General features: G+C 38.3%; 1 long non-coding RNA gene across 1 annotated transcript; it reads right to left on the bottom strand.

Moving 5' to 3' along the window:
- Positions 1–8007: 8007 nt before the first annotated feature.
- On the bottom strand, positions 8008–18906 carry LOC121400510. The gene is made up of 3 exons (XR_005965781.1): positions 18800–18906; positions 11241–11313; positions 8008–8161 (listed from the first exon to the last, which is right to left on the bottom strand). It is a non-coding gene; the product is annotated as an uncharacterized LOC121400510 (long non-coding RNA).
- Positions 18907–19833: the final 927 nt, after the last annotated feature.

Genomic DNA, 19833 nt, shown 5'->3' with positions numbered 1-19833 from the left:
GTGACCCTAGGGAGGCCGTCTTTTCTCCAGTCAGGGTAGGAAAGATCACTGGAGCCAGATAGTCTGTTATTGGAAGCTCAGGCCTTAATCTACACCTGTATAGTTCTCTGTAATACTTCCCAAAATGGCAATGGATTGCGGGTTATGCAATTCCTCACCAGCAGGTGTAAGTCGTCTAGGTATAGAGGTTATCTGCTGGGGATCTCTGGCTATCCCCTCTGTTGTACCAGGCTGCACGCCTGACAATATCAAGTTGGAAGTATTTTTCAATGTGCAGGAGATCTATAGACCTCTGTGCCTCTGCCATTTTTTGTCTGGCTTGACGGTTGTCTGCTCTGTTAAGGCTGCCTTCCGCTTCACTCAAAATTGACTTAGCCTCATCTATGTCTGCCTCCACTTTGAGTCTCTCTCTTTTAATGAGGGAACTGTATTGGCCCCTCGTCCAGGCTTTACAGGCGTCCCATATTACTTCTTTGGGAGCTGAATCTTTATTTATGGACCAAAACTCTTTCAACTGGGGGCTAAAAGATTCTTGAATATTGAGATTGTGGACCCATTTTGGGGCAAGGCTCCATGTTTCAGACCCTCTGGGGCTGGGGAGAGTGAAAATTAGCTTCAGGGGGGCATGATTGGAGCAGATTCTGGGTAGGAACTCTACTGATTGGATGCCCTGAAGGGCCTCCGGGTTTACAAGAGCTAAGTCAATGCGGGAGAGTGCTGAGGTCGCTGTTGCTTAACATTAATATTGCTGCTATTCAGGGTGTAAGAGACCTACTCTAGCCATCCAGTTGGCCAGATTCATGGTGTCATGGGGAAGAGGGCAGAGTCTGTCTTTTAGGGGGTCCGAGACTGCATTGAAATCTCCCAACCATATTGTGGGGCAATGACCCATGTTAGCTGGCTATGATCTCATTCAATATGGTTGAGCTAAATGGGGGGAGGGATATATACGTTTATCAGAATAAAACACTGCCCATATAGTTTTCATTTGAGTGCAACATACTGCTCTTTGCTATCCGTAACTAGCTGGGATTGTTCACCGATAAATGAACTTTTAGTATGATGTAGAGAGTCATATTCTGAGACAATTTGCAAATAGTGTTTGTTTTTTATTATTTATTTATTTTAGTTATTTAGCTTTTTTTTTTCAGCCGTTCTGAAAGGGGATCTATGTACAAAAACTATAATCCTCTTTAGCCTCTGGGGAATGAAGATAAGCATATTTCCAATTGCAAAGAAAGCATTATTTATTTGCCATTTTTGTGTTGTAATCACGTTATTGTACATCGCATTTTCTTCCCCCGCACAACCGCTCATTTCAGCAGTGCTGAAAACCTTCATGGCCAGCGGGCGTCTCTTATGCTTGGCCTGCCTGCCTCTTCTGATAGTCCCTCCTTGTTTGCAAGACGTCACTTTGATGTGCGTGCGTCTCACTGTTAAGCCAACATGGTAGTGACCAGCAAGCACAGCAAGCGCAAGGTGAAAAGCGATTTGGTCTGCAAAGTTTTATATTAATATAGTAAATCAGATTCATCACATTGGAAATATTCTTACCTTAATTCCCCAAAGGCTAAGTGGATTATAGTTTTCGACCATAGATCCCCTTGAAGCCTTACATTTGTAAGGTTTGTAAGTGCATTGTGTATTATCAGGGCTTCTATGTACAGCAACTTATTTTTGTTTTTAAACCCTGTTCCAATTCTTTAGCACAGAAATGTCAATGTACACAGCCCAGTATTTCAGATAATATTGTTCCCCTTTAAGGGTACTATTTGTCCATTAGGGTCTGATCTATGTGGAACAGAATGGTTAAGCTCACCTACCCTTTATATGTTATGCCTCTTTCCTTACTTGTGTCCAGGGCCGCCATTAGAAATCACGGGGCCCCGTACAACAAAATTTTTGGGGCCCCCTGGGCCCCGCCCACACTGACGACCAAGCTCCGCCCCATATCCCGCCCACATCGCAGTTAAAAGACCACACAGACATCAGCGCTAAAAAAGTAACCCCCCCCCACACAAGTTGTAAAAAGCTATTGATGGTCAGGGCCCCCTTATAAAAAAAAATTGGGGCCCCAAAAAAAAAAAATTAAAATTTTTTTTTTTTAAAAACATTGGTGGCAGGGGCCCCCTGTTAAAAAAAACTTGGGGCCCCAACAAAAAAAAATGTAAAAAAACCTAAAAAATAAACAAACATTGGTGGCAGGGGCCCCCTTCTAAGTTAAAAACAAATTGGGGCCCCAAAAAAAATTTGAAAAAAAATTTTTTTTTGGAAAAAAAAAAAAAAACATTGGCGGCAGGGGCCCCCTTATAAGTTAAAAACAAATTGGGGCCCCAAAAAAAAATTTGAAAAAAAATTAATTTTTTTTTGAAAAAAAAAAAAAAACATTGGCGGCAGGGGCCCCCTTATAAGTTAAAAACAAATTGGGGCCCCAAAAAAAAATTTGGAGAAAAAAAAATTTTTTTGAAAAAAAAAAAAATGGTGGCAGGGGCCCCCTTACAAGTTAAAAACAAATTGGGGCCCCAAAAAAATTTTAAAAAAAAAATAATTTTTTTTTGAAAAAAAAAAAAAACTGGTGGCAGGGGCCCCCTTACAAGTTAAAAAAATTTGGGGCCACCAAAAAGAAAATTAATTTTTTTTTTAAAAAAAAAAACCCAAAAAAAAACAATGGTGGCAAGGGGCCCCTTACGAGTTAAAAAAAAAATTGGGGACCCAAAAACAAAAGTTTTAAAAAAAAGATTGGTGGCAGGGGCCTATAGAATATTAAAATAATACATTGGTGGCCAGGGGATTAAAAAAAAAAAAACCACAAACTGGTGTTCAGTAGAATTGAACTCATGGCTTCAGTACTTCAACTTCGCCTCCTTTCGTGACTTCGGGTCTTTTCACCGCTTCAGGACTTCGGCTTCGGCTGTTTTCGTGACTTCGGGTCTTTGCGCTGCTTCAGGACTTCGGCTTCGGCTGTTTTCGTGACTTCGGGTCTTTTCGGCGCTTTGTGACTTCGGGACTTCGGCTTTTTCCGTGACTTCGGGTCTTTTCGTCGCATCGGCTTCGGCTTTTCGGCACTTCCGCATTCGGCACTGAAGAGGCAAGACGTACGGCTCGGGCGCTCGTAAGGGGGGCCCGGATCTTCAAAAAAATGCAGCGCTGCCGGGCCCCCCTTCATGCCCGGGCCCGGTACGCTTGTCCCCCCTGTCCCCCCCTGATGGCTGCCCTGCTTGTGTCTCTATGGTTCAGGGCACCCCAAGGCAAGTTCCCATAGCACACATCCACTTGTTTGTCTCCTTGGCATGCAAGCTGGTTCACTGACTTTCTAATAGCCAAACTAGGGAAGGGTAGATAAAAATAGTACATGCCTAAAGCCCCCCTGGTCACATGCCCCTTCTGCCTGTTTCAGCCCTGGTTTCCCTCCATTATCAACCATGTAAGTAAAAAAGGGACTACAGGTCCCTTACACTTTGTATTTGTATTTTACTTACCAAAAGAAGAGGAAAAAATTCCAATCCTTCAAGATCCATTCTTAGAATACAGTAAATACTGACAATTTGTAAAGTCTATACAAAAGTGGATAAAGACCAACTGATTGAGTCTCAGGGAAAAGCTGGATATAATATGTTACCTCTGTGTATATTTAAAGGCCATCATTTAATAAATATAAAGTTTAGTGTAATAAAGTATGTGAGTAATGGCCAGTCTAGAACCTCATTTCTTATGGCGTCCTAGGGGTACACACATAGGTTGAACACCCCAAAGGCTATTCCTGCCAATAAGCGCCTTTCAGTCAATGTTGCCGACACCCCACTATTGAAGCCTGCTTTGCCCATTGATGCCCTACAGTGTTCTCTGCCTTGGCTCCTTCATATATACTCACAACCACAACCCTAGCTTGATTTGGCAAGCCAGAATAAAAATTGCAGTGCTCTGCCATAAAATATTGACATAAAGGAGAAGTCAGACAACATAGACTCTAGTGCTGTAATGTTAAAAATCAGTTTTCCAACTTTTAGAGTATATTGTACGAAATACAGTGTTACATTAACATGGATGTTACCCTTATCCACTAATGCATTTCAAGATATTCGAGTTCATTATACAAATTCCACTAGAGCAATAAAAGATTGCAGTGCTGGAGTGAAGTTAAATGTGTTACTGTATATATCTATGTTTTGTAGAAACAATATGCCATAAACTACGTTACAGCAGTGAGTTTTTGATGTGGCTTGGAACATAAAGACAAAAAGAAGTCAGTAATAAGAAACATACTTTATTAATTCTCTGTAAAGGCAGCAAATTCTGCTATGAATTACACTTGGTGTGTGCGGTATATTGGCAAGCATATTGTGAATTTTTATAGACTTTTATAGATTGAAATGATGTAGAGTATCTAAATTTTTGTGATTTACATTCTAGCTGGCGGGAAGGCAGGGGAAGGCAGTTAGGGAGATTAATGTCCCCAAAGAAGAGGAGATTTGTAGCTGGGCGACTAATCTTCCCAAATCTGACCGTGTCCCTCTGCCCTTATCAGTTCAGGGCAACAGTACATTATACTTGAAGACACTTTCATTTTTTGGTGTTAATGTTCCTTTAACTGTTTTGATGTTGGCCAGTAGATTATTTTTGTCAATACAGTGAGATTTGGTTTGGCTGGAGCAGGATTGCATCATAAAATAAAGGATCAGGTCAAGCCATGAACATAACTTCTTAATATGGATTACATGACTCGCTACCACAATTACAACAGTTTCATACACTGTAAGCTATAAAAATAAAACAGATACTTGATCGGTTGGTTCTGGCCACTGTACTTGTGCAAAATAACACCAATGTAGGTAAATAATCCCTATAAAACCTAAGCACAGCATTTATTGTAAATATTATTTATATACAGCTCCATTCACTTTGTCTAGTGTGCAATGACGAGCAGAGATAGTCAGCTGCAGATCCACCTCATCTCCTGAAGACTTAAAGGAGAACCAAAGCTTAACTAAAGAAGTAGCAAGAAATGTTGTAGATTATGTTTTGTGGTTCTGTACCAGCCCAAGGCAACCACAGTCCTTTGGCAGGGAAGATCTGTGTCTCCAAAGATGCCCCAGTAGCTCCCATCTTCTTTTCTGCTGATTCACTGCACATGCTCTGTGCTGCTGTCACTTACTGAGCTTAGGGACCCACTCGTAATATACAGTAGACATATAATAATAATGTCACAATATAAGGCTGATTAGTAATTAATACAGATAATTACTACATGGCAGCACAGAAACCAGTGCAATTAGCATCAGAATTTAATAATCAGCCCTGTAGCATCAGCTTATATTACAGACCAACCTAATTTCCTACTTGATAATTAGCGACGACTTCTAAGCTTAGCTTCTCAACAGCTGCTCAGAGCCCACTGAGCATGTGAGTGTCACAGACACATTAATTTTTAGGGTTTAGTTCTCCTTTAAAGGAAAACTAAACCCCTTCAGCGCTAAAATCCCTCCCCCCTCCTTCCTCCCCTCCTGTGCATGCGCCGAAACTCACAAAGCTTTCCAATTTTTTTTATCGGAAACTTCGTGACTTTCAGCGCATGCGCAGTACAGCTGAACAGGCAAATGCTCCTACTGTGCATGCCGCCAAACGCCAGGCAATCTAGGAAGAAGACCGCATGTTAGAAGATGGCGCCTGTGAACTCTGTGGACTAGACCTGCGCTGAGGGGTAAGTAGCAACCTAGGGGCATTTGCCGGGGGGAGGAGGGAGGGAGGGCACCACAGGGGAGGGGGAGGGATTTTAGGACCAAAGGGGTTGACTTCTCCTTTAAGTATCACAGCACTATGTGGGGGATAAGTTATTGCTATGTCTTTGTTTTATAGCTGTACCACAAAAGTTCAAAAGTTCCACCAGTCACCTTTTTTTCCTCATGAGTATTATGGGTAAAACAAGAGAGAACTGTAACAAAAACTGAACTTTGATGGCTTACATGTTCATACATTTTCATGTATATGTCATTGTTTGTTTAAACATTAGACATTTAAAGGGCACAGTGGGCACCGTATTAAACACCTTTCTGAAGTAAATTTACTTCAACACCATTTTCTACTGTCTGCTTAAAAGATAAAAGTAAAAGTTGCCTTTTGATCTTGAAAATCTCCCCCAAAATGATATGAGTACTGCCCATCCATATCCGTTATCTTGGCTGCATTCCAAGGCTGGGCAGGAGAGTTGGTGATTCTCAATACCTCAGAACTGCAGTTTACATTATCATGTGTGAAGTCAGAGCTGTGTGATTGATGACCAAACTGCCACTGTGGCACAGAATGCAAGGACATACTTACCACTTATTTGTAATATTAAAACAAACTAAAGAGGCTTTGAGGGTTACTCGTACAATTTGTAGTCTTTACAGACTTTACCAGAATTAAATTCTATGCCTTATCATGTTCCAGACCTAGCTTGTCTGGAGCGCTGGCACAAGGGTGCTTCTGGCAGCAGGCCAATGCCACAGCAAGGGTTAGACAGAGTGCTGGCAATTTCTTTCTGTGTTTCAAGCACCATTATGCTCAAAGCCCTGCAGATCTTTGTGGTTCATCTATCAGACTTTTGCATGCCCCCCTTAATTACACGGGTCTTGACTGGACTTCTCTTCATGGTGGTCCCCCATGTATTCCCTGTTCTTGTGAAGCCATGGCTACTTAACCTACCAAGATGGTATAGTTTGTGTTCATCTTGGTTATGTTTATGATTTCCATTTGTCTTTTTATTTTTCTTGAAGGTAACTAATTTAAGTGCTTTAAGTTCAGTTGGTTCCTTCATTTAACACAAACCAAACACATATATAATCTTTTCTTTTTGTGGATTGAAATGCAATAGGTGTGGTTTACTGTTACAGTTGCATAAGTACTCTGTATGCTAATGGTCACAATATTACACCCACAAATGCACAATACAGACTGAGCTACAGAGGTACAAGACACTTCCTTGCAAACTTGTAAACACAGGGCTGCAAAAGCAAAACTCATTAACAGGTGCTCTTGCAAGAATACAAGCAGGAAGTTTCAAGGAGACAGCAACATCCACCTATTTATCACCACTTAGAGCAGGACTCCACGGACGATTCTAGCGCAATCTGACGCGATGCGCAAAAACGCAGACGTCACGTCGGATGCAACGGAAATAAGGTAAGTAATGCTACTGTCGGATCATGTCGCATTGTTAATGCGACGCGACATGACTGTCGGATGCAGATGCAGCATGACAGTGGTATCGCGTCGCATCAACGATCTGACACCTTATTTCCGGTGGCATCCAACGTGACACCTGCGTTTTTGACGGATCGCGTCAGAATAGTCCGTGGAGACAGGAGGAATTTGTACCCACCAGCACATCAATAGCAGTCAGATGCAACTATCTTTCAACTGTAGGGAAGAAAAAATATCAGGGGCAAGGTGCATCACTGCCAGAAGACACAAGACTTGCACATATTGCACTTATTGCCCAATATATGAGCTGTTATATTTTTGCTTGTAAGAGACAGAATATTTTGGCAGAAGCCTAGCTGTAAATAAACACATCATCTATTGTAGGTCTCTCATTTTGGCATTGCCCTGCCATAACCCCTTCAGGTCTGTTTCAAAACAAAGTAAGTCTATGGACAGAATCTGTAAAAGTTGTTGCAGTTAGCTATTGTCCATTGTAACAATGCCAAGAGGGTTGTTCCATAGATATCAGGAGCCTGACATAAAATTATGTAAATGATAAAAACAACTCTAGTACAGAAAAATTATTAGTGAAAAAAAATGTAATGGCAGGTTTTGTTTGTTTTTTATGAATTTTAATGTGTTATTTGGTTTGCAGGTTTTGACATCTTTAATGCTATTTTTCTTCTTTTTTTTCTTTTGTACTATGTTTTCCTCTCCCTTACTTAGTCTACATCCATTTCTTTTACATCCTTCAACTTCTTATTCAGAAATCCAGGTACTTTGCATCTCTTCTTCCACCACTTATTGCATGGATTCTTATTGTTTTCAGGGTGCATCTCATCATATTTTGGTTCTGGGAGTTTGTCTCCATCATTGGCAATTTTATTTAAAGCATTTGCTTGTTCCTGCTCTTGTTTTACACTGTCCATGTATAAAGTATTTTCCTTTAGTCCCTGGTTCCAGTCACCGTTGTTCCTTTGGTCTACAATATAAAATAGTGCTAGTTTAATGCATTCTTCCTCATAACATTTCTTATAACAGTACTCATTGCCCAATTTCTACTTCTGAGTTGAACGTTACAAATACTTGGTGATACCTTATGGCCACAGAAAAAGCAAATTTTGCTTTTGGTCTAGTTACCTATAGCAGGCGTGTAGCATGTAGCATTTGCTGTTCACGTGCTTGAATGCAATTGGCAGATTGGTTGCTATAGGCTTGACAAACCTTGCACATTTTATTACAATAACCCAATAATGTGCAAATATGTAACATACCATGCTACCATAATATGTGTTTCCATTATACTTAGTGCATAGTGTTTTCTGCAGCTTTTCAGAATATGTCATAGTCTGCATGGTTACCATTTTATCTGCAAATATCCAAAATTAAAACAACATTCCAAAACACTAGGCAGGGAAACTAGGTCCTTACCTCATTTATTGAGGCCTGAACACTACGTGCATCAATGTTTCAGGGGTATGGGCTTGCTAAATAGGGTGCTATCACAGATTTCAACCGGAAATGAATAACACTATTTTCAGAAAAAGGATAATTTCCTTAAAAATGCATTTTAACAAAGGTGTGCTTGGATTTATACATCTATATGGTTGATAAGGAAAGGATAAATTATCCTAGCAATCATAGAGGAGCTTGGAAATCTGAAGATGAACTGAAGATGAATAGAGAAGCCTTAAGTAGAAAGGCAAACAGTAAAAAAATAAAATAAAACGAACAATAAAACTAACAATAAAACAGAAGCCTCAGAGTTATTATCAACAGATAATGATAATGTTTTCCAATACGTTTTTGCCAAGTACTCAGGGATAAGGCACAGTGCACAGAGGAAGGAGGGGACCTTGCAATTCATATAACCTTTGCACAGCCATTGCTGAGGTGGAGGCGTCCCAACAATGGAAGGAGCTGTGAGCGTTATCCGCAATGGCAGACGCAGTGCATACCCGCGGACCTGTGAGCCCCTGTGAATATACTATTATCATGCACAGCAGGACGCCAAACCTAGCTATCGTGAAATGTTACTAGGGGGGCTGATATCTGACATACACGTTGGGACTCTGTGCCATTTAAATATAGGAACACTGGGGGCCTCTAAAACAGACTATATGCGATATAGACTGGGAACTCATTGAATGATCGTGTACAGCGCTATTTAGCGGGCCCGGCCTCTTTTGCTTATGGAGGAGATTGGAATAGACGGCACTGAGAGATCCCTTACGGCGAGATCGAGTTTAACAATAGATCCACATATGATGAACTAACAATAACTTCTATGGATTTATTTATGGATGCCACATTCACTGGGCAGGTGGCAAGTGATTGACTGTTATATATGGAGATTTCCATACACATTAGTGGTGTTTCTAATGAACTTTATTTTTTATATTTTTTTATATGTTTTAATCTAAGTTTTTTTCTTATGCACTATAGACATACAATAATAGAGGGGATTTTCTTGATGATTTTCACACCAACACCTTGTTTTTTGGTAACTTATTTATTAATATATTTGAATATGTGCTATTATGTATGCAGAGCAGTTATACTACACTTAAAATGTTTAGTGATATATACAAAGGAGTGATTTGTCTAACACATTTAAGTATTTATTAGTATGACATGGCGGGAGGAGTAATGATGGACATCATATGTGTGGTTGGCTAGACCATTAACTATCGATATATAAATTTTGTAACAACATAAAAATATAAACACATAGTGGTAATAGACGGGGGATCTCCTTATGAGTATCGCTGGGGAACAATGGCACTTAAAATTACTTCGATCGGAAATTGGATATAATAGGGAATTATTATTTTAGCTGGTAAATAACGATTTTTTACATACAGTATATTGTCATTCATGGAGGAAGTATATTGACATGCAAGATCAGTAGATGTATCCCGAGGGCCAAATTTTAAACATCTTCTCAACTTTTAGCATTAACGTAACACTAGCAATTGAGTCGTTTATGCAGGGTATACTATTACATGGGAATGTTACAAGGTTGCTACAAAGTAGACAGTGTTACTTGTTGCTTTGGTTTTAACTCTATTTGTCAATATGTTATAAGATGACATGAAGTTTTTTAATATAGTCATATGGGGATGGTTTTAAACTTATGGATTATCTAATACTATTAATGTGGGTTTGGTTGAATAGGTTGATTTAGTGACGAGGTATGTACGTCACTTTAGCTGCTTTTCCCGCCAGTAAGTGTATTTAAGACAATTGTATTGTTAGTATGATACTTTGAGAAAGGCTCTAGGGAGGGCCGAAACGTCAGTCCATATTTTTCAATAAACTTATTATTTTTTAAGTCCTGTGAGTGCTGATCCTCTTTTTCGTATCGTATGCTGAATCTATTGATCGTGCACCCAGGCATCCGAATAGTTTTTTACGTGAGTGCTGGCATCTCTTCTATTATATATATATATATATATATATATATATATATATATATATATATATATATATATATACATACATACATACCTTGTATGTTGCTGCATAACCAACACACAGCATCACTTGCAGATTTCCATTGCTATTTTATACTTATTTTTTATAATTCTGGGAAAAATTAGGTCCAATTTGTTCAATTCTTTTCCCAAACCAGATTTTTTCTAGTTAATTTATTGATAAATAAGGTAAAATTGTGGAAGGGAGTTTAGTTGAAGTTGTTTTAATAAAATAAGAAAAATTTGGATTTTAGTAAATAACCTGCTGAATGTAAAAACTCTTTTATCAAAATTTGCCAGGTAAAAGTTGTTGGGATCCTATAGAATTCAATGGGAGCTTTGTTGATGCTACTGGACCATTATTAATCAATTCGGACTTTTAAAGTTTTTCTAGTAATTGAAAAAGTTTTTTTACAGGTATTAGAAGTTTTTGTATTTTTTAGAGCATCGTCCAGCTTTTTTGTTTAATCTTAGATGAGTTTTATAGTGGTTTTGAAAAACCTCTAAAACCATTAAAATTCAACCTTTGATAAATGGGCCTCCCCCTATTTCATCAGTAAGAATCGTTTCAATTTTAAAACTCACCATAAAAATACCATCATGAAAATGAGCACAACGTACACTGCATCTATAACTTCTATGTCACTGTCGTCGATTTCTGCAAAAGGGGAAAAAAAACATGTAGAGACTTGTAGAGAATAGAAGAATTATTCAAAATTAAATAATAATAGTTGCAGCTCGAAAAAAACAAACGTATTCCTGATGTTTTAAACAACATTTTATGTTTTTCTGCAGTTGGAGAACTTCCCCTTTTATTATGTCACCAACAGAATCAACATTTCAGGGGGAGGGGGGTTCCACCCTTCATCCTGGGTTAATCCCCCCCGAAACGTTGATTCTGTTGGTGGCATAATAAAAGGGGAAGTTCCCCAACTGCAAAAAATTGTGTGTGTGTGGATCTGGTTACTCTTCTTTGCTGTTGCTAAGGGACCTTACCCGGTCTAAGGAGGACCAGCATCAACAATGCAGTGAGAGTGAATTACAGGTGCGTGGTGGATTTTGGTTATTAACCAACATTTTAACCACATTCCTTGCCAGATTTGCTGTTTTGCATAAAATAATTGTTCAGAGTTTGTGATTTTCGTATAACACACAGACTTTGCATGAATCCCTTTACAATGCTAAATAATTGCTACATAGTGCATTAATGGCCCGTTTCTTGTGCTTTTGAAATCGAAGTGATATCTGGGATATTTTACAATACATTTAAATCTACCTGTGCATTTTGCTACTGTTCAGAGGTCCCATCACAGCATTATACCCAGGCTGGGAGCAGTGAGGGGATTTTACCTTTTAACAAGCAAATGTCATTTTGTTTTTGTGTTTAAAGCAATTACATCTAAGTTACATCTAAGATGCATGAGATGTGCTCTTACTGAGTATATATGCTTTTGTGCTTTTTTTTTATTATTGCGTTTTCAACTTTTAACCACTATGGATACCACTGTATAGAATTAGAGCTGCTGGTTTCCATAGTTACTTGAGTCTAAAAGCACATTGACTTTTATAAAGCATTTTCTGTAAAGTGCTTGTGATTGCATCACCCCATGATGTTATTTTTTTATGTACAGATTTGTTTCCCTTATTCGCAATTTTCCAGTACCCAAAAAAAGAGACATTCAAGTTTTAGAATTGTGCTTTTGTGTATTTACCAACAATCTTGGGATGTTTCTGACAAATGTAATACATCCATCAACAGATAAACAAAAAGAAGACCGCCTCACATACATAACTGGGTCATATGTAAAATAAATAAATAAATAAAAAAGCTCAGAAGGCTGTATTAATCAGTTAGTGATCAGTAAGTGGTAGCAGTCTCTAAGTGGTTCTTACTCCATTCTTACTATGGCAAATACAGTCACCCCAAATTTTAGCCCAATTGACCTTCAGGCTGACCCTGCTCCTCCCAACAATGAAGATCAATTGTGAATTATCTTAGAATATCATTCTGTATCATACCAACAGTTAATGTAAAGGTCAACTATCCCTTTACGCAAAATAATTTGCTGAAAGCAGGATGCTACTGTATTTATTGAAGCCAACTCAAACACCCTGCCTTACTTTTAATTGCCTAGGTTCCAGGTTTTTTATGAAATATGGTGCATTCCTCTGAAAAAAAGCATGACTACACTGTAAAATACCTGAAAAATACCCATATGTGATAAATGTGCAGAATAAGCAGAGGCATCAAAATGAAAATGTATATTGAAAAATACATTACATAAACCTTAAAGGGGTTGTTCACCTTTAAACTAACTTTTAATATGATGTAGAGAGGGATATTCTAAAACAATTTGCAATTGGTTTTCATTTTTCATTATTTGTGGTTTTTGAGTTATTTAGCTTTTTAGTCTGCAGCTCTGCAGTTTTCAACCATGCACTGATTTGAATAAGGGGCTGGAATATGAATAGGAGAGTCCTGAATAGACAGATGAGTAATAAAGAGTAGCAATAGCAATATATGTGTATGTGTAATCTTACAGGTCTTTTGTTTTTAGATGGGGTCTGTGACTGCTGGAAAGAATCAGAAGAAGAAGAACTATCAAAAATAAATAATGAAGACCAATGGAAAAGTTGGTCGTTCTATAACATAATAAAAGTTAACTTGAAGGTGAACCACCAATACATAAAAGCATAATAACTTTCCACCACTCATGCATACACATATTTAAGTATGGGTTTATGTGAAGTAAAGGGTATTTGAATGTACCAAGGAGTTAGATTACAACATGAAGGCTTCAGACAGGTCTAAAAAAATTGGGAATTCTAATAGTGGATAGACTTCAGGGGGTACATTATCTATTACTAGACATTAAGCCGGTTAAATAGAGGTCCGTGGGGCACATGCGCAGTAGCGCAATCCCACGGACACAGGGACTGGACGCAGAGACACTTGAACTTTATTATATAGGATAATACATCAGATTTTATGGTATTGAGAGGCCCTGTGTAAGGGAACACAAAAACCGGAACCGGAAGTGACGTACATCGCGATCGGAAAAGATTTCGTTTTAAAAAGGGACATGGAAGCTTTTTAAAGAAAGCACTTTTTAGCCTCTGAGGAAGCCAGGAACACTGGTGAAACGCGTTAGGCAACAAGGACACATGACAGAGGGTCTGCGGACAATACCACGGAGTGGATACCAAGAGAGCCGGCAAAACCACCCCTGGAGGAGCGCCCTATGTGGACTATATGTGATTATTTGATTTCAGAAACGTGAGTGCAATTGTTTTTAAAAAAATTTGTTTTAATAAAACGGGACTATACTATTTTCGGTTTCCATCTCTTCCCATACTTGCGAGTAGGAGACTGGTGCGGAGCCTGAGCCAAACCAAAACAGGGATTAAAACTACGTGCAGTTTCATACCCTTGGTCTATGAGTAGGAATTGCTGCTATTTGGTGGAGGTCCACTAAGGTATATGTGATATGATATCAATAAATTTTACCACAAAAGGATACTAGAGCAGTGTGTGTAGTACTGCAAAAGGGAGAGAGTAAAAGTAATAGGCACCTTTTAATTGTAACCAAACACTGGGTGTCATCCCTTTTAACAGAAATACTGCACCATATTGGTTTCTAAACTTCTGTTGCCACAGGCGCTGGTCTTGCTTTTGCATATTTTGGACCTGTGTAAGGGTGCATGGGAAAGAGAAGCAAAGGCCTAAATGTGCCAGGCCAGTGTATATATTTCACAGTATTTTTAAAGCTCTTATCTGTAGTACAGGTATGGTATCCATTACCTGGAATTCTTGGGACCTGGAGCTTTCCAGATAAAAGATCTTTACATGATTTTGATTACCATAGTATAACTATGCTAAAAATAAGTTTAAAAACCCCCAATAATTTTTGAATGCCCAATGCAAGCACTAAGCAATGTTCAGTCATGTTATTTAAACGAACGAAAAAAACTCTGGCACTCAAGGCAAGTGAAATGCAGGGTTCCCCCTTGCTTTTATTTCTTGTGCAGACGTGCAACGTTTCGGGGTGACCCCCTTTATCAGTCATGTTATTTGCAAGCAGTGTGGATGGCTTAGCAGTGGGGGTAGTGGACTTTCAGATCAAGTATAAGGTACTACCAGGGGTAGAACTAAGGGTTGGCAGGTAGAAAGTGGAATGATGGTGAACAGAGCTGTGCAGACTTGGGGAGAAAGAAATTGAGGACCAAGGGGAGGGATGAGGACCCCTTTTGGGAACTGTCACTGAAGTGTAGGATTTTGGTCAGTATATGCAGTCAGGGGAGTGGTTTCATACACATTTATAGTGAGGACAGTGCAGCAACCACAGCATCACCTCTTTTGTTTGTAAACCAGTAAAAATAATGAGCCAGTCCATATTTTGAACCCAGGATGTATCCATCCTTAAATTATTTGTAGTAATTCCTATACAGATAAGATACGTTTTAACCAGTTCTTTGATGTAGTATTTAGCCTAGACCCAGATTCTCTTCTTTTTGTCTGTGTCTATAGCTACCACTAGAGGTCACTGCTCGCATTATTCTTACAAATACTTTTGCCTGCTATGCACGGTTACATAACAGTGCAGCAGTTTAGCAAATTGTTTCATTTAATTTAATGGCTTTGTCTTTTTGTTTTTAATAATTATTACAGGGGCACTTGACCCTCTACCAGTATTAATGAGCAAGGAAAACTAATGCTAGAACAGTAGGTACAGGTAATTGAATGAAATTCATTTATTGTGGGGTAAGGGATTAAAGGAAAAGTAAAGGTTAAAACTAAGTAAGCATTATCAGAAAGGTGCAACTAAATATACCAGTAAACCCTCAAAGTAGTGCTGCTTTGAGTCCCCTGTCAAAAGAACCACTGAATTTCTTTGCTTCTATTGTGTACACATGGGTTTCTGTATCAGACTTCCTGCCTTCAGCTTAAACCTCCTTGCCCCGGGCGTGAGCATGCTCAGTTTGCTCCTCTTCCCCCCCCCTTCTTTGCTGTAATCTGAGCCCAGCGCTATAAGTGAGCTGGGAGAGACTCAGGCAGGTAGTGATGTCACACCAACCTAATACTGCAGCTGCTATCCTAAACAAACCGAGAGCTTCTAGAGCTTTTTACTTATTCTACAGAATAAGGGGCAGATTTATCAAAGGTCGAAGTGAAAATTCGAATTTCGAGCTAATTTTTGTGTACTTGAAAATTCGAATTTTGAAATTTATCATGTACTGTCTCTTTAAAAATTTGTCTTCGACCATTCGCCATCAAAAAACTGCCAAATTGCTGTTTTAGATGGCCTATAGGGGACCTCCTAGAACCAATTTGGATTCAATTGGTGGACTTTGAATCAAATTCGATCGATTACGCTATTACCTCGATTGGTACAATTTGAAAACGGACCTATTCGATCGAAAACAGACTTATTTGGCCAAAAAAAACCAATTTCATTTTGGTTGGTCTTTTTGAATTCAAATTTCGAAGTTATTCAAATTTGAAATTCGACCCTTGATAAATCTGCCCCTAAATGTAGCATTCAAGCTTGCACTATTGCAGCTAATCTATTGGCAATAAACTGCCTCTGTAGCTTTCCTTCTCCTTTAAAGAGAGAGAGGGGATTGTTACATTAATTATATGAAAAGTTCTGCTTTATGGAATTAGCTGCATCTTCAACACCCCACACTGCTGAATAATCTCCCCAGAATGAATGTTTATGGCACTGTTGCCTTTGCATCTGAAAAGGCAACAGCTTCAATCAGGGTGAACTTTTAGATTGGTGACATCCATGCTAAACCCTCACATTACACTGGGTAGAGTGTGCCCGCTGGCTGTAGACAATCCTGAGGTTTCATTTCACAACACTGAAGTTGGTTTCTTATTGAGTCAGGGGTTTCAATGAGAGTTTGGGCAGAGGCTGGTGCATTACATCTTATCTATGTTGGCCTCCAGGGATTTAAAGCTTGGTTCCCCTCAAGCAACCTATGGTTTATAATTAGTGATGGGCGAATTTATTTGCAGTGAATTTGCGTGATTCGCAACCAGCGATTAAATTCGCGAAACGCCCGCGAATAAATTCGCGAAACGCCCGCGAAAATTAGCGCCAAAAATTCGGGCGCCGGCGTCAAAAACGAGTGCTGGCGTCAAAAAACAGGCGCCAGCGTCAAAAACGAGACGCCGGCGCCATTTCGCAAATTTTTCGCCGTTTCGCAAATTTCGCACGAATTTTTCGGCGAAGCGAAACTACGCAAATTTGCCCATCACTATTTATAATATTGATCTCACTATGCCTCCCTTTAACTATTATGATTTGGCTTTTTTATGATGACTAAATCAGTTCTGCACAGTTGCTGAAATTTATAATATCCATCAATAATCTGGTCATATCTCAGTGTTTGCCTTAAAGTACTTGTAATTACCTCTGTTTAGTTTCAGATAAATATATAAACTGTGTATATAGTTCAGTTTGCTGTCTTGCGTCTTTGTATGGCTATTGAATTCCTCAGTGACTTTTATTACATTTACATTGTAAAGAATGGGGGCTTTGCAGGTAACTAGCTATGAGAACCTTTACTTGCATATGCGTGAAAATGACAAACTGTTTAATATTATACATACATATATATATAGTCAGTTTGTTGAACCGGCACTCACCAATGATCAATCAAGTCCCTGGTGCTGCTTCAAGAAATAGCAAAAAGATATAGCACTCAGTGCTCTTAACTATATCTTTTTACACACACACATATATATATATATATATATATATATATATATATATATATATATATATATATATATATATATCTATATAAGTTATAAAAAACTGTAAAACAACAACCTATTAAGATTCCAGCCTTTCTGTGCCTAAACATTTTAAATGTAAGTCCTATAAGCAGTGAAAACCTGTCATTTCCCAGTAACTGTGTGACATAAAAGATTCCCTTAACCCACTAAAGGTGATTAATTAATTTTAGGATATCATTAGGATATGGACACACATGGACATTCATACATACAGTACATGTGGCCCACACAAGAAACATCCTTAACAGTAAAGCTGAATAGTGACTGCATAGAGCACATTGGGAGTACATACTTACAATGAAAATATTAAACATGGCAATTCTGCATCTGTCTAGCTTCATCTTTATGTTAAGTTTTAGTATGTTGTAGTAGTATGACCTATATTTGTATAATATATATGTATATATGTATAATTATTGCTACTTTTTATTACTCATCTTTCTATTCAGGCCCTCTGCTAGTTATTTTCCACTCTCTCATTCAAATAAATGTATGGTTACTAGGGTAATTTGGACCCTAGCAACCAGATTGCTGAAACTGAGGAGTGGAGAGCTAATGAAAAAAAAATTAAAAATGAAAACCACTGCAAATTGTCTCAGAATATCACTCTCCACATCGTACAAAAAGTTATTCCAAAGGTAAACAACCCAGTTGACTAGCAATTGCATTTATATCCTGGCTATAAGAACTACTGTACATACACCAGCTCTGCTGTATATTTTACTGCAGCTCAACCAACGAACCAGTGACCAGTAATTACTAACTGCTAAATAACACTAAAGGCTAAATAACATAAAAACTACGAAAAATAAAAAATGAAAACCACTGCAAATTGTCTCAGAATATCACTCTCTACATCATACAAAAAGTTATTCCAAAGGTAAACAACCCAGTTGACTAGCAATTGTATTTACATCCTGGCTATAAGGACTACTGTACATACAACAGTCTCTGCTGTATATTTTTTACTGCAGCTCAACCAACGAACCAGTGACCAGTAATTACTAACTGCTGCTAAGTCACTATGGCTTCCCATAACATTATTAACCTAACTATAACCTTTCCTTACATTTCCTTACACTGAAAGTAAAATATTGCTATCTATCTATATTGCTAGCTATCCTGTATATATATTTACATATGCAGAAAGACAACTAATAATAACAAAGGCCAAAGGATGTTACATTTATAGCGGTAAATTAAGTCTCATTAGTTGTGCCTTTATAAACAGCAACAGACCAGTAGTAGATCAATAGGATCAAAAGGAATCTAACATTATTCAAATGTAATACAGTGACTGCCAAGTGCAGTTCAGATCTAAAAAAGATACATATACCTGGAAAGTTGTTATCCATTTTGTTTCGTGTATAGTCAGTTGGGGAAGTATGGTCAGCTAAAAGCAGTTAGGAGGAAGTGATTTTAGCCAACCAGCATGGTGGGATAATCCACTTTCTAAAATGAAGCAGGAGGGTTGGGGTTTGACCCATGTCTGTCTTGTTAATGTTGTGTATAACTAAAACTATACTGTGCATGTACGTTGGCAGTTCTCTATGCTTCTATAAATCAAGCTGTGCATGTTAAGGTTACCAGGTTCTAAATATGAAATCTGGAGTCATGAACAAAGAGTAACCTGTATAGTGCAGTGCCAGCATTTCTACAGGCTGTCACATGTATACGCACCTGTGGGGCACCCTTTTTAGTTGTTCACTTGAACTCACAACACACAATTTCTTGTTAGCAATGTTGTATGCGTTGAATGCACAACTAGCCATGTGTCTGTATACCCAACGCAGAAATTAGATGAATATTTTGTACCAATTACAAATAAATATTTAATTAAATGCACAAGACCCTACAATGAAAAGCTACTATATCCTAATATTTCCCTGCAAATGCTAGACTAATGTTATAGTACCCGTACACAATATTAGGGAAAATGTTGCTTTGTCCCTACAATGGATAATTTAATTTAGCTACAAAAAAGTAGCTGAAAATGTTTTGATGAACTGGGTTGTAGGGAGGAACAGTGTGATTTTTGCAGGGAGGGAGGAGCAGTGGGATTTTCAGAAGCAACACAATTTACTGTAGATTTTTGATAAAGAGTATTGAAGGGTTTTTTTTTGCCTTAAAATTAACATTTAGTATGATGTAGAGAGTGATATTCTGAAAAACTATGCAGTCTGTCTTCATTTTTTATTATTTGTGTTTTTTTAATAATGTATCTTTTTGTTAAGGACCCCTCCATATTGGGGTTTCAGCAGATTTAATTTGTTGCTAGGGTCCAAATTACCCTAGCAACCAGGCAGTGGGTTAAATGGAACAAGAATAGTAGAGGGCCTGACCAGAAAGATAAGTAATAAAAAATGACAA

Source organism: Xenopus laevis, chromosome 2S (genome assembly GCF_017654675.1).
Source record: "Xenopus laevis strain J_2021 chromosome 2S, Xenopus_laevis_v10.1, whole genome shotgun sequence".
In the NCBI taxonomy this organism is placed as follows: Eukaryota; Metazoa; Chordata; class Amphibia; order Anura; family Pipidae; genus Xenopus; species Xenopus laevis.
Note: the sequence above shows the minus strand (reverse complement) of the source record. Positions and strands in the feature narration are given on the sequence as shown.